Here is an 11,239-nt window from a genome sequence, read left to right as displayed (position 1 = left end):
ATGGTGTCAAGGAACTTTTAGCTGAGTTTTGAAATGAGGGTGAGATAATATTGAATCTTAGATTTAGTTGATGAAGAATAGAGATTTAAAAAATAGATGGTTTCTTATTTTAGAAACTTTGTAAGACATCTATCATTTAGCAAAGGAAACCTTAGGGATGGTGTCAAGGAGCTTTTAGCAAAGTTTTGAGATGAGGATGAGATGGTATTGAATCTTAGATTTAGTTGATAAAGGATAGAGATTGAAAAAATAGAAAGTTTGTTATTGTAGAAAGCTTAAAAAACATCAATCTTTTAGACATATGAGACCCTAGGGACGGTGTCAAGGAGCTTTTAGCCATGTTTTGGGATGAGGATGAGAGGGTATTGATTCTTAGATTTAGTTGATTAATGATGGAGATTGTAAAAATAGAAAGTTTCTTATTTTAGAAACTTTATCAAACATCCATCTTTTAGACATAAGAAACCCTAGAGATGATATCAACGAGCATTTAGCCAACTTTTGGGATAAGAATGAGTCGGTATTGAATCTTAGATTTAGTTGATGAATGATGGATATTGAAAATATAGAGAGTTTCTTATTTTAGAAACTTTATAAAATATCAATCTTTTAAACTTAGTAAATCGTAAAGATGGTGTCAAAGAGCTTTTTGCTTAGTTCTGAGATGAGGATGCGATGGTATTGAATGTTAGATTTAATTGATGATGGATACAGATTGAAAAAATAGAAAGTTTCTTATTTTAGAAACTTTATAAAACAAACATTTTTTAGATATAATAAAACCAAGATATGCTGTCAAGGTGCTTTTGTTGGTAGAGATTGAAAAACAGAAAGTTTCTTATTTTATAAACTTTATAAAACATCCACCTTTTAGACATAGGAAACACTATAGATGGTGTATATGAGGTTTTAGCCAGGTTTTGAGATTATGATTAGATGGTATTGAATATTAGATTTTGTTGATAAAGGATAGAGATTGAAAAAATAGAAAGTTTGTTATTGTAGAAAGCTTAAAAAACATCCATCTTTTAGACATATGAGACCCTAGGGACAGTGTCATTGAGCTTTTAGCCATGTTTTGGGATGAGGATGAGAGGGTATTGAATCTTAGATTTAGTTGATTAATGATGGAGATTGTAAAAGTAGAAAGTTTCTTATTTTAGAAACTTTATCAAACATCCATCTTTTAGAAATAAGAAACCCTATAGATGATATCAACGAGCATTTAGCCAAGTTTTGGGATAAGAATGAGTGGGTATTGAATCTTAGATTTAGTTCATGAATGATGGATATTGAAAAAATAGAGAGTTTCTTATTTTAGAAACTTTATAAAACAAACATCTTTTAGATATAAGAAAACAAGATATGCTGTCAAGGTGCTTTTGCTGGTAGAGATTGAAAAACAGAAAGTTTCTTATTTTAGAAACTTTATAAAACATCCACCTTTTAGACATAAGAAACACTATAGATGGTGTCCATGAGCTGTTAGCTAAGTTTTGAGATTATGATTAGATGGTATTGAATATTAGATTTTGTTGATCAAGGATAGAGATTGTAAAATTGAAAGTTTCTTACTTTAGTAACTTTATAAAACATCCCTCTTTTAGACATAGAAAACCCCATAGATGGTGTCAAGGAGCTTTTTGCAAAGTTTTGAGGTAGGGATGAGATGATATTGAATCTTAAATTTAGTTGATTAAGGATGGATATTGAAAAATTAGAAAGTTTCTTTTTTTTGAAACTTTATAAGACATCAATATTTTAGACATAGGAAACCCAAAAGATGGTGTCGAGGAGCTTTTAGCCAAGTTTTGAGATGTGGATGAGATGGTATTGAATCTTATAATTAGTTTATAAAGGATGGATATTGAAAAAATAGAAAGTTTCTTATTTTAGAAACTTTACAAAACATCCATCTTTTAGACATAGGAAACCTTATATATGGTGTCAAGGAACTTTTAGCTGAGTTTTGAGATGAGGATGAGATAATATTGAATCTTAGATTTAGTTGATGAAGAATAGAGATTTAAAAAATAGATGGTGTCTTATTTTAGAAACTTTGTAAGACATCTATCATTTAGCAAAGGAAACCTTAGGGATGGTGTCAAGGAGCTTTTAGCAAAGTTTTGAGATGAGGATGAGATGGTATTGAATCTTAGATTTATTTGATAAAGGATAGAGATTGAAAAAATAGAAAGTTTGTTATTGTAGAAAGCTTAAAAAACATCAATCTTTTAGACATATGAGACCCTAGGGACGGTGTCAAGGAGCTTTTAGCTATGTTTTGGGATGAGGATGAGAGGGTATTGATTCTTAGATTTAGTTGATTAATGATGGAGATTGTAAAAATAGAAAGTTTCTTATTTTAGAAACTTTATCAAACATCCATCTTTTAGACATAAGAAACCCTAGAGATGATATCAACGAGCATTTAGCCAAGTTTTGGGATAAGAATGAGTGGGTATTGAATTTTAGATTTAGTTGATAAATGATTGATATTGAAAAAATAGAGAGTTTCTTATCTTAGAAACTTTATAAAATATCAATCTTTTAAACTTAGTAAATCGTAAAGATGGTGTCAAGGAGCTTTTTGCTTAGTTCTGAGATGAGGATGTGATGGTATTGAATCTTAGATTTAGTTGATGATGGATAGAGATTGAAAAAATAGAAAGTTTCTTATTTTAGAAACTTTATAAAACAAACATCTTTTAGATATAATAAAACCAAGATATGCTGTCAAGGTGCTTTTGTTGGTAGAGATTGAAAAACAGAAAGTTTCTTATTTTATAAACTTTATAAAACACCCACATTTTAGACATAGGAAACACTATAGATTGTGTCAAGGAACTTTTAGCTGAGTTTTGAGATGAGGATGAGATGATATTGAATCTTAGATTTAGTTGATGAAGAATAGAGATTTAAAAAATAGATGGTTTATTATTTTAGAAACTTTGTAAGACATCTATCTTTTAGCAAAGGAAACCTTAGGGATGGTGTCAAGGAGCTTTTAGCCAAGTTTTCAGATGAAGATGAGATGGTATTAAAATCTTAGATTTAGTTGATAAATGATAGAGATTGAAAAAATAGAAAGTTTGTTATTGTAGAAAGCTTAAAAAACATCCATCTTTTAGACATATGAGACCCTAGAGACGGTGTCAACGAGCTTTTAGCCAAGTTTTGGGATGAGGATGAGAGGGTATTGAATCTTAGATTTAGTTGATTAATGATGGAGATTGTAAAAATAGAAAGTTTCTTATTTTAGAAACTTTATCAAACATCCATCTTTTAGACATAAAAAATCCTAGAGATGATATCAACGAGCATTTAGCCAAGTTTTGGGATAAGAATGAGTGGGTATTGAATCTCAGATTTAGTTGATGAATGATGGATATTGAAAAAATAGAAAGTTTCTTATTTTAGAAACTTTATAAAGTATCAATATTTTAAACTTAGTAAATCGTAAAGATGGTGTCAAGGAGCTTTTTACTTAGTTCTGAGATGAGGATGCGATGGTATTAAATCATAGATTTAGTTGATTATGGATAGAGATTGAAAAAATAGAAAGTTTCTTATTTTAGAAACTTTATAAAACAAACATCTTTTAGATATAAGAAAACCAAGATATGCTGTTAATGTGCTTCTGTTGGTAGAGATTGAAAAACAGAAAGTTTCTTATTTTAGAAACTTTATAAAACATCCACCTTTTAGACATAGGAAACACTATAGATGGTGTCCATGAGCTTTTAGCCAAGTTTTGAGATTATGATTAGATGGTATTGAATATTAGATTTTGTTGATCAAGGATAGAGATTGAAAAATAGAAAGTTTGTTACTTTAGTAAGTTTATAAAACATCCATCTTTTAGACATAAGAAACCCCATAGAATGTGTGAAGGAGCTTTTTGCAAAGTTTTGAGGTGGGGATGAGATGATATTGAATCTTAGATTTAGTTGGTGAAGGATGGTGATTAAAAAATTAGAAACTGTCTTATTTTTGAAACTTTATAAATCATCAATATTTTAGACATAGGAAACCCAAAAGATGGTCTCGAGGAGCTTTTAGCCAAGTTTTGAGATGTGGATTAGATGGTATTGAATTTAAAAATTAGTTTATAAAGGATGGAGATTGAAAAAATAAAAAGTTTCTTATTTTAGAAACTTTACAAAACATCCATCTTTTAGACATAGGAAACCCTATATATGGTGTCAAGGAACTTTTAGCTGAGTTTTGAGATGAGGATGAGATGATATTGAACCTTAGATTTAGTTGATGAAGAATAGAGATTTAAAAAATAGATGGTTTCTTATTTTAGAAACTTTGTAAGACATCTATCTTTTAGCAAAGGAAACCTTAGGGATGGTGTCAAGGAGCTTTTAGCCAAGTTTTGAGATGAGGATGAGATGGTATTGAATCTTAGATTTAGTTGATAAAGGATAGAGATTGAAAAAATAGAAAGTTTGTTATTGTAGAAAGCTTAAAAAACATCCATCTTTTAGACATATGAGACCCTAGAGACGGTTTCAATGAGCTTTTAGCCATGTTTTGGGATGATGATGAGAGGGTATTGAATCTTAGATTTAGTTGATTAATGATGGAGATTTTAAAAATATAAAGTTTCTTATTTTAGAAACTTTAACAAACATCCATCTTTAAGACATAAGAAATCCTAGAGATGATATTAACGAGCATTTAGCCAAGTTTTGGGATAAGAATTAGTGGGTATTGAATCTTAGATTTAGTTGATTAATGATGGATATTGAAAAAATAGAGAGTTTTTTATTTTAGAAACTTTATAAAATATCAATATTTTAAACTAAGTAAATCGTAAAGATGGTGTGAAGGAGCTTTTTGCTTATTTCTAAGATTAGGATGCGATGGTATTGAATCTTAGATTTAGTTGATGATGGACAGAGATTGAAAAAATAGAATGTTTCTTATTTTAGAAACTTTATAAAACAAACATCTTTTAGATATAAGAAAACTAAGATATGCTGTGAAGGTGCTTTTGTTGATAGAGATTGAAAAACAGAAAGTTTCTTATTTTAGAAACTTTATAAAACATCCACCTTTTAGACATAGGAAACACTATAGATGCTGTCCATGAGCTTTTAGCCAAGTTTTGAGATTATGATTAGATGGTATTGAATATTAGATTTTGTTGATCAATGATAGAAATTGTAAAATAGAAAGTTTCTTATTTTAATAACCTTATAAAAAATCCATCTTTTAGACATAGGAAACCCCATAAGTTGTCTCAAGGAGCTTTTTGCAAAGTTTTGAGGTGGGGATGAGATTATATTGAATCTTAGATTTGGTTGATGAAGGATGGAGATTGAAAAGTTAGAAAGTTTCTTATTTTTGAAACTTTATAAGACATCAATATTTTAGACATAGGAAACCCAAAACAAGGTGTCGAGGAGCGTTTAGCCAAGTTTTGAGATGTGGATGAGATGGTATTGAATTTTAGAATTAGTTTATAAAGGATGAAGATTGAAAAAATAGAAAGTTTCTTATTTTAGAAACTTTACAAAACATCCATCTTTAAGACATAGGAATCCCTATATATGGTGTCAAGGAACTTTTAGCTGAGTTTTGAGATGAGGATGAGATGATATTGAATCTTAGATTTAGGTGATGAAGAATAGAGATTTAAAAAATAGATGGTTTCTTATTTTATAAAGTTTGTAAGACATCTATCTTTTAGCAAAGGAAACCTTAGGGATGGTGTCAAGGAGCTTTTAGCCAAGTTTTGAGATGAGGATGAGATGGTATTGAATCTTAGATTTAGTTGATAAAGGATAGAGATTGAAAAAATAGAAAGTTTGTTATTGTAGAAAGCTTAAAAAACATCCATCTTTTAGACATATGAGACCCTAGAGACGGTGTCAATGAGCTTTTAGCCATGTTTTGGGATGAGGATGAGAGGGTATTGAATCTTAGATTTAGTTGATTAATGATGGAGATTTTAAAAATAGAAAGTTTCTTATTTTAGAAACTTTATCAAACATCCATCTTTAAGACATAAGAAACCCTAGAGATGATATCAACGAGCATTTAGCCAAGTTTTGGGATAAGAATGAGTGGGTATTGAATCTTAGATTTAGTTGATGAATGATGGATATTGAAAAAATAGAGAGTTTCTTATTTTAGAAACTTTATAAAATATTAATCTTTTAAACTTAGTAAATCGAAAAGATGGTGTCAAGGAGCTTTTTGCTTAGTTTTGAGTTGAGGATGCGATGGTATTGAATCTTAGATTTAGATGATGATGGATAGAGATTGAAAAAATAGAAAGTTTCTTATTTTAGAAACAATATAAAACAAACATCTTTTAGATATAAGAAAACCAAGATATGCTGTAAAGGTGCTTTTGTTGATGGATATTGAAAAACAGAAAGTTTCTTATTTTAGAAACTTTATTAAACACCCACCTTCTAGACATAGGAAACACTATAGATGGTGTCCATGAGGTTTTAGCCAAGTTTTGAGATTACGATTAGATGGTATTGAATATTAGATTTTGTTGATCAAGGATAGAGAATGTAAAATAGAAAGTTTCTTATTTTTGTAACTTTATAAAACATCCATCTTTTAGACATAGGAAACCCAATAGATGGTGTCAAGGAGCTTTTTGCAAAGTTTTGAGGTGGGGATGAGATGATATTGAATCTTAGATTTAGTTGATGAAGGGTGTAGACTGAAAAATTAGAAAGTTTCTTATTTTTGAAACTTTATAAGACATCAATATTTTAGACATAGGAAACCCAAAAGATGGTGTCAAGGAGCTTTTAGCCAAGTTTTGAGATGTGGATGAGATGGTATTGAATTTTAGAATTAGTTTATAAAGGATGGAGATTAAAAAAATAGAAAGTTTCTTATTTTAGAAACTTTACAAAACATCCATCTTTTAGACATAGGAAACCCTATATATGGTGTCAAGGAACTTTTAGCTGAGTTTTGAGATGAGGATGAGATGATATTGAATCTTAGATTTATTTGATGAAGAATAGAGATTTAAAAAATCGATGGTTTCTTATTTTAGAAAGTTAGTAAGACATCTATCTTTTAGCAAAGGAAACCTTAGGGATGGTGTCAAGGAGCTTTTAACCAAGTTTTGAGATGAGGATGAGATGGTATTGAATTTTAGAATAATATCTTATAAAGGATGGAGATTGAAAAAATAGAAAGTTTCTTATTTTAGAAACTTTACAAAACATCCATCTTTTAGACATACGAAACCCTATATATGGTGTCAAAGAACTTCTAGCTGAGTTTTGAGATGAGAATGAGATGGTATTGAATCTTAGATTTAGTTGATAGAGGATAGAGATTGAAAAAATAGAAAGTTTGTTATTGTAGAAAGCTTAAAAAACATCAATCTTTTAGACATATGAGACCCTAGAGACGGTGTCAATGAGCTTTTAGCCATGTTTTGGGATGAGGATGAGAGGGTATTGAATCTTAGATTTAGTTGATTAATGATGGAGATTGTAAAAATAGAAAGTTTCTTATTTTAGAAACTTTATCAAACATCCATCTTTTAGACATAAGAAACCCTAGAGATGATATCAACGAGCATTTAGCCAAGTTTTGGGATAAGAATGAGTGGGTATTGAATCTTAGATTTAGTTGATGAATGATGGATATTGAAAAAATAGAGAGTTTCTTATTTTAGAAACTTTATAAAATATCAATCTTTTAAACTTAGTAAATCGTAAAGATGGTGTGAAGGAGCTTTTTGCTTATTTCTGAGATTAGGATGCGATGGTATTGAATCTTAGATTTAGTTGATGATGGACAGATATTGAAAAAATAGAATGTTTCTTATTTTAGAAACTTTATAAAACAAACATCTTTTAGATATAAGAAAACTAAGATATGCTGTGAAGGTGCTTTTGTTGATAGAGATTGAAAAACAGAAAGTTTCTTATTTTAGAAACTTTATAAAACATCCACCTTTTAGACATAGGAAACACTATAGATGCTGTCCATGAGCTTTTAGCCAAGTTTTGAGATTATGATTAGATGGTATTGAATATTAGATTTTGTTGATCAAGGATAGAAATTGTAAAATAGAAAGTTTCTTATTTTAATAACCTTATAAAAAATCCATCTTTTAGACATAGGAAACCCCATAAGTTGTCTCAAGGAGCTTTTTGCAAAGTTTTGAGGTGGGGATGAGATGATATTGAATCTTAGATTTGGTTGATGAAGGATGGAGATTGAAAAGTTAGAAAGTTTCTTATTTTTGAAACTTTATAAGACATCAATATTTTAGACATAGGAAACCCAAAACAAGGTGTCGAGGAGCGTTTAGCCAAGTTTTGAGATGTGGATGAGATGGTATTGAATTTTAGAATTAGTTTATAAAGGATGAAGATTGAAAAAATAGAAAGTTTCTTATTTTAGAAACTTTACAAAACATCCATCTTTAAGACATAGGAAACCCTATATATGGTGTCAAGGAACTTTTAGCTGAGTTTTGAGATGAGGATGAGATGATATTGAATCTTAGATTTAGGTGATGAAGAATAGAGATTTAAAAAATAGATGTTTTCTTATTTTATAAAGTTTGTAAGACATCTATCTTTTAGCAAAGGAAACCTTAGGGATGGTGTCAAGGAGCTTTTAGCCAAGTTTTGAGATGAGGATGAGATGGTATTGAATCTTAGATTTAGTTGATAAAGGATAGAGATTGAAAAAATAGAAAGTTTGTTATTGTAGAAAGCTTAAAAAACATCCATCTTTTAGACATATGAGACCCTAGAGACGGTGTCAATGAGCTTTTAGCCATGTTTTGGGATGAGGATGAGAGGGTATTGAATCTTAGATTTAGTTGATTAATGATGGAGATTTTAAAAATAGAAAGTTTCTTATTTTAGAAACTTTATCAAACATCCATCTTTAAGACATAAGAAACCCTAAAGATGATATCAACGAGCATTTAGCCAAGTTTTGGGATAAGAATGAGTGGGTATTGAATCTTAGATTTAGTTGATGAATGATGGATATTGAAAAAATAGAGAGTTTCTTATTTTAGAAACTTTATAAAATATTAATCTTTTAAACTTAGTAAATCGAAAAGATGGTGTCAAGGAGCTTTTTGCTTAGTTTTGAGTTGAGGATGCGATGGTATTGAATCTTAGATTTAGTTGATGATGGATAGAGATTGAAAAAATAGAAAGTTTCTTATTTTAGAAACAATATAAAACAAACATCTTTTAGATATAAGAAAACCAAGATATGCTGTAAAGGTGCTTTTGTTGATGGATATTGAAAAACAGAAAGTTTCTTATTTTAGAAACTTTATTAAACACCCACCTTCTAGACATAGGAAACACTATAGATGGTGTCCATGAGGTTTTAGCCAAGTTTTGAGATTACGATTAGATGGTATTGAATATTAGATTTTGTTGATCAAGGATAGAGAATGTAAAATAGAAAGTTTCTTATTTTTGTAACTTTATAAAACATCCATCTTTTAGACATAGGAAACCCAATAGATGGTGTCAAGGAGCTTTTTGCAAAGTTTTGAGGTGGGGATGAGATGATATTGAATCTTAGATTTAGTTGATGAAGGGTGTAGACTGAAAAATTAGAAAGTTTCTTATTTTTGAAACTTTATAAGACATCAATATTTTAGACATAGGAAACCCAAAAGATGGTGTCAAGGAGCTTTTAGCCAAGTTTTGAGATGTGGATGAGATGGTATTGAATTTTAGAATTAGTTTATAAAGGATGGAGATTAAAAAAATAGAAAGTTTCTTATTTTAGAAACTTTACAAAACATCCATCTTTTAGACATAGGAAACCCTATATATGGTGTCAAGGAACTTTTAGCTGAGTTTTGAGATGAGGATGAGATGATATTGAATCTTAGATTTATTTGATGAAGAATAGAGATTTAAAAAATCGATGGTTTCTTATTTTAGAAAGTTAGTAAGACATCTATCTTTTAGCAAAGGAAACCTTAGGGATGGTGTCAAGGAGCTTTTAACCAAGTTTTGAGATGAGGATGAGATGGTATTGAATTTTAGAATAATATCTTATAAAGGATGGAGATTGAAAAAATAGAAAGTTTCTTATTTTAGAAACTTTACAAAACATCCATCTTTTAGACATACGAAACCCTATATATGGTGTCAAAGAACTTCTAGCTGAGTTTTGAGATGAGAATGAGATGGTATTGAATCTTAGATTTAGTTGATAGAGGATAGAGATTGAAAAAATAGAAAGTTTGTTATTGTAGAAAGCTTAAAAAACATCAATCTTTTAGACATATGAGACCCTAGAGACGGTGTCAATGAGCTTTTAGCCATGTTTTGGGATGAGGATGAGAGGGTATTGAATCTTAGATTTAGTTGATTAATGATGGAGATTGTAAAAATAGAAAGTTTCTTATTTTAGAAACTTTATCAAACATCCATCTTTTAGACATAAGAAACCCTAGAGATGATATCAACGAGCATTTAGCCAAGTTTTGGGATAAGAATGAGTGGGTATTGAATCTTAGATTTAGTTGATGAATGATGGATATTGAAAAAATAGAGAGTTTCTTATTTTAGAAACTTTATAAAATATCAATCTTTTAAACTTAGTAAATCGTAAAGATGGTGTGAAGGAGCTTTTTGCTTATTTCTGAGATTAGGATGCGATGGTATTGAATCTTAGATTTAGTTGATGATGGACAGATATTGAAAAAATAGAATGTTTCTTATTTTAGAAACTTTATAAAACAAACATCTTTTAGATATAAGAAAACTAAGATATGCTGTGAAGGTGCTTTTGTTGATAGAGATTGAAAAACAGAAAGTTTCTTATTTTAGAAACTTTATAAAACATCCACCTTTTAGACATAGGAAACACTATAGATGCTGTCCATGAGCTTTTAGCCAAGTTTTGAGATTATGATTAGATGGTATTGAATATTAGATTTTGTTGATCAAGGATAGAAATTGTAAAATAGAAAGTTTCTTATTTTAATAACCTTATAAAAAATCCATCTTTTAGACATAGGAAACCCCATAAGTTGTCTCAAGGAGCTTTTTGCAAAGTTTTGAGGTGGGGATGAGATGATATTGAATCTTAGATTTGGTTGATGAAGGATGGAGATTGAAAAGTTAGAAAGTTTCTTATTTTTGAAACTTTATAAGACATCAATATTTTAGACATAGGAAACCCAAAACAAGGTGTCGAGGAGCGTTTAGCCAAGTTTTGAGATGTGGATGAGATGGTATTG

The sequence above is a fragment of the Tasmannia lanceolata genome, unplaced genomic scaffold (genome assembly GCF_043159265.1).
Source record: "Tasmannia lanceolata isolate RefF3 unplaced genomic scaffold, GAP_Taslan_0.1 ptg000008l, whole genome shotgun sequence".
NCBI lineage: Eukaryota > Viridiplantae > Streptophyta > Magnoliopsida > Canellales > Winteraceae > Tasmannia > Tasmannia lanceolata.
This window is presented reverse-complemented; position numbering follows the sequence as displayed.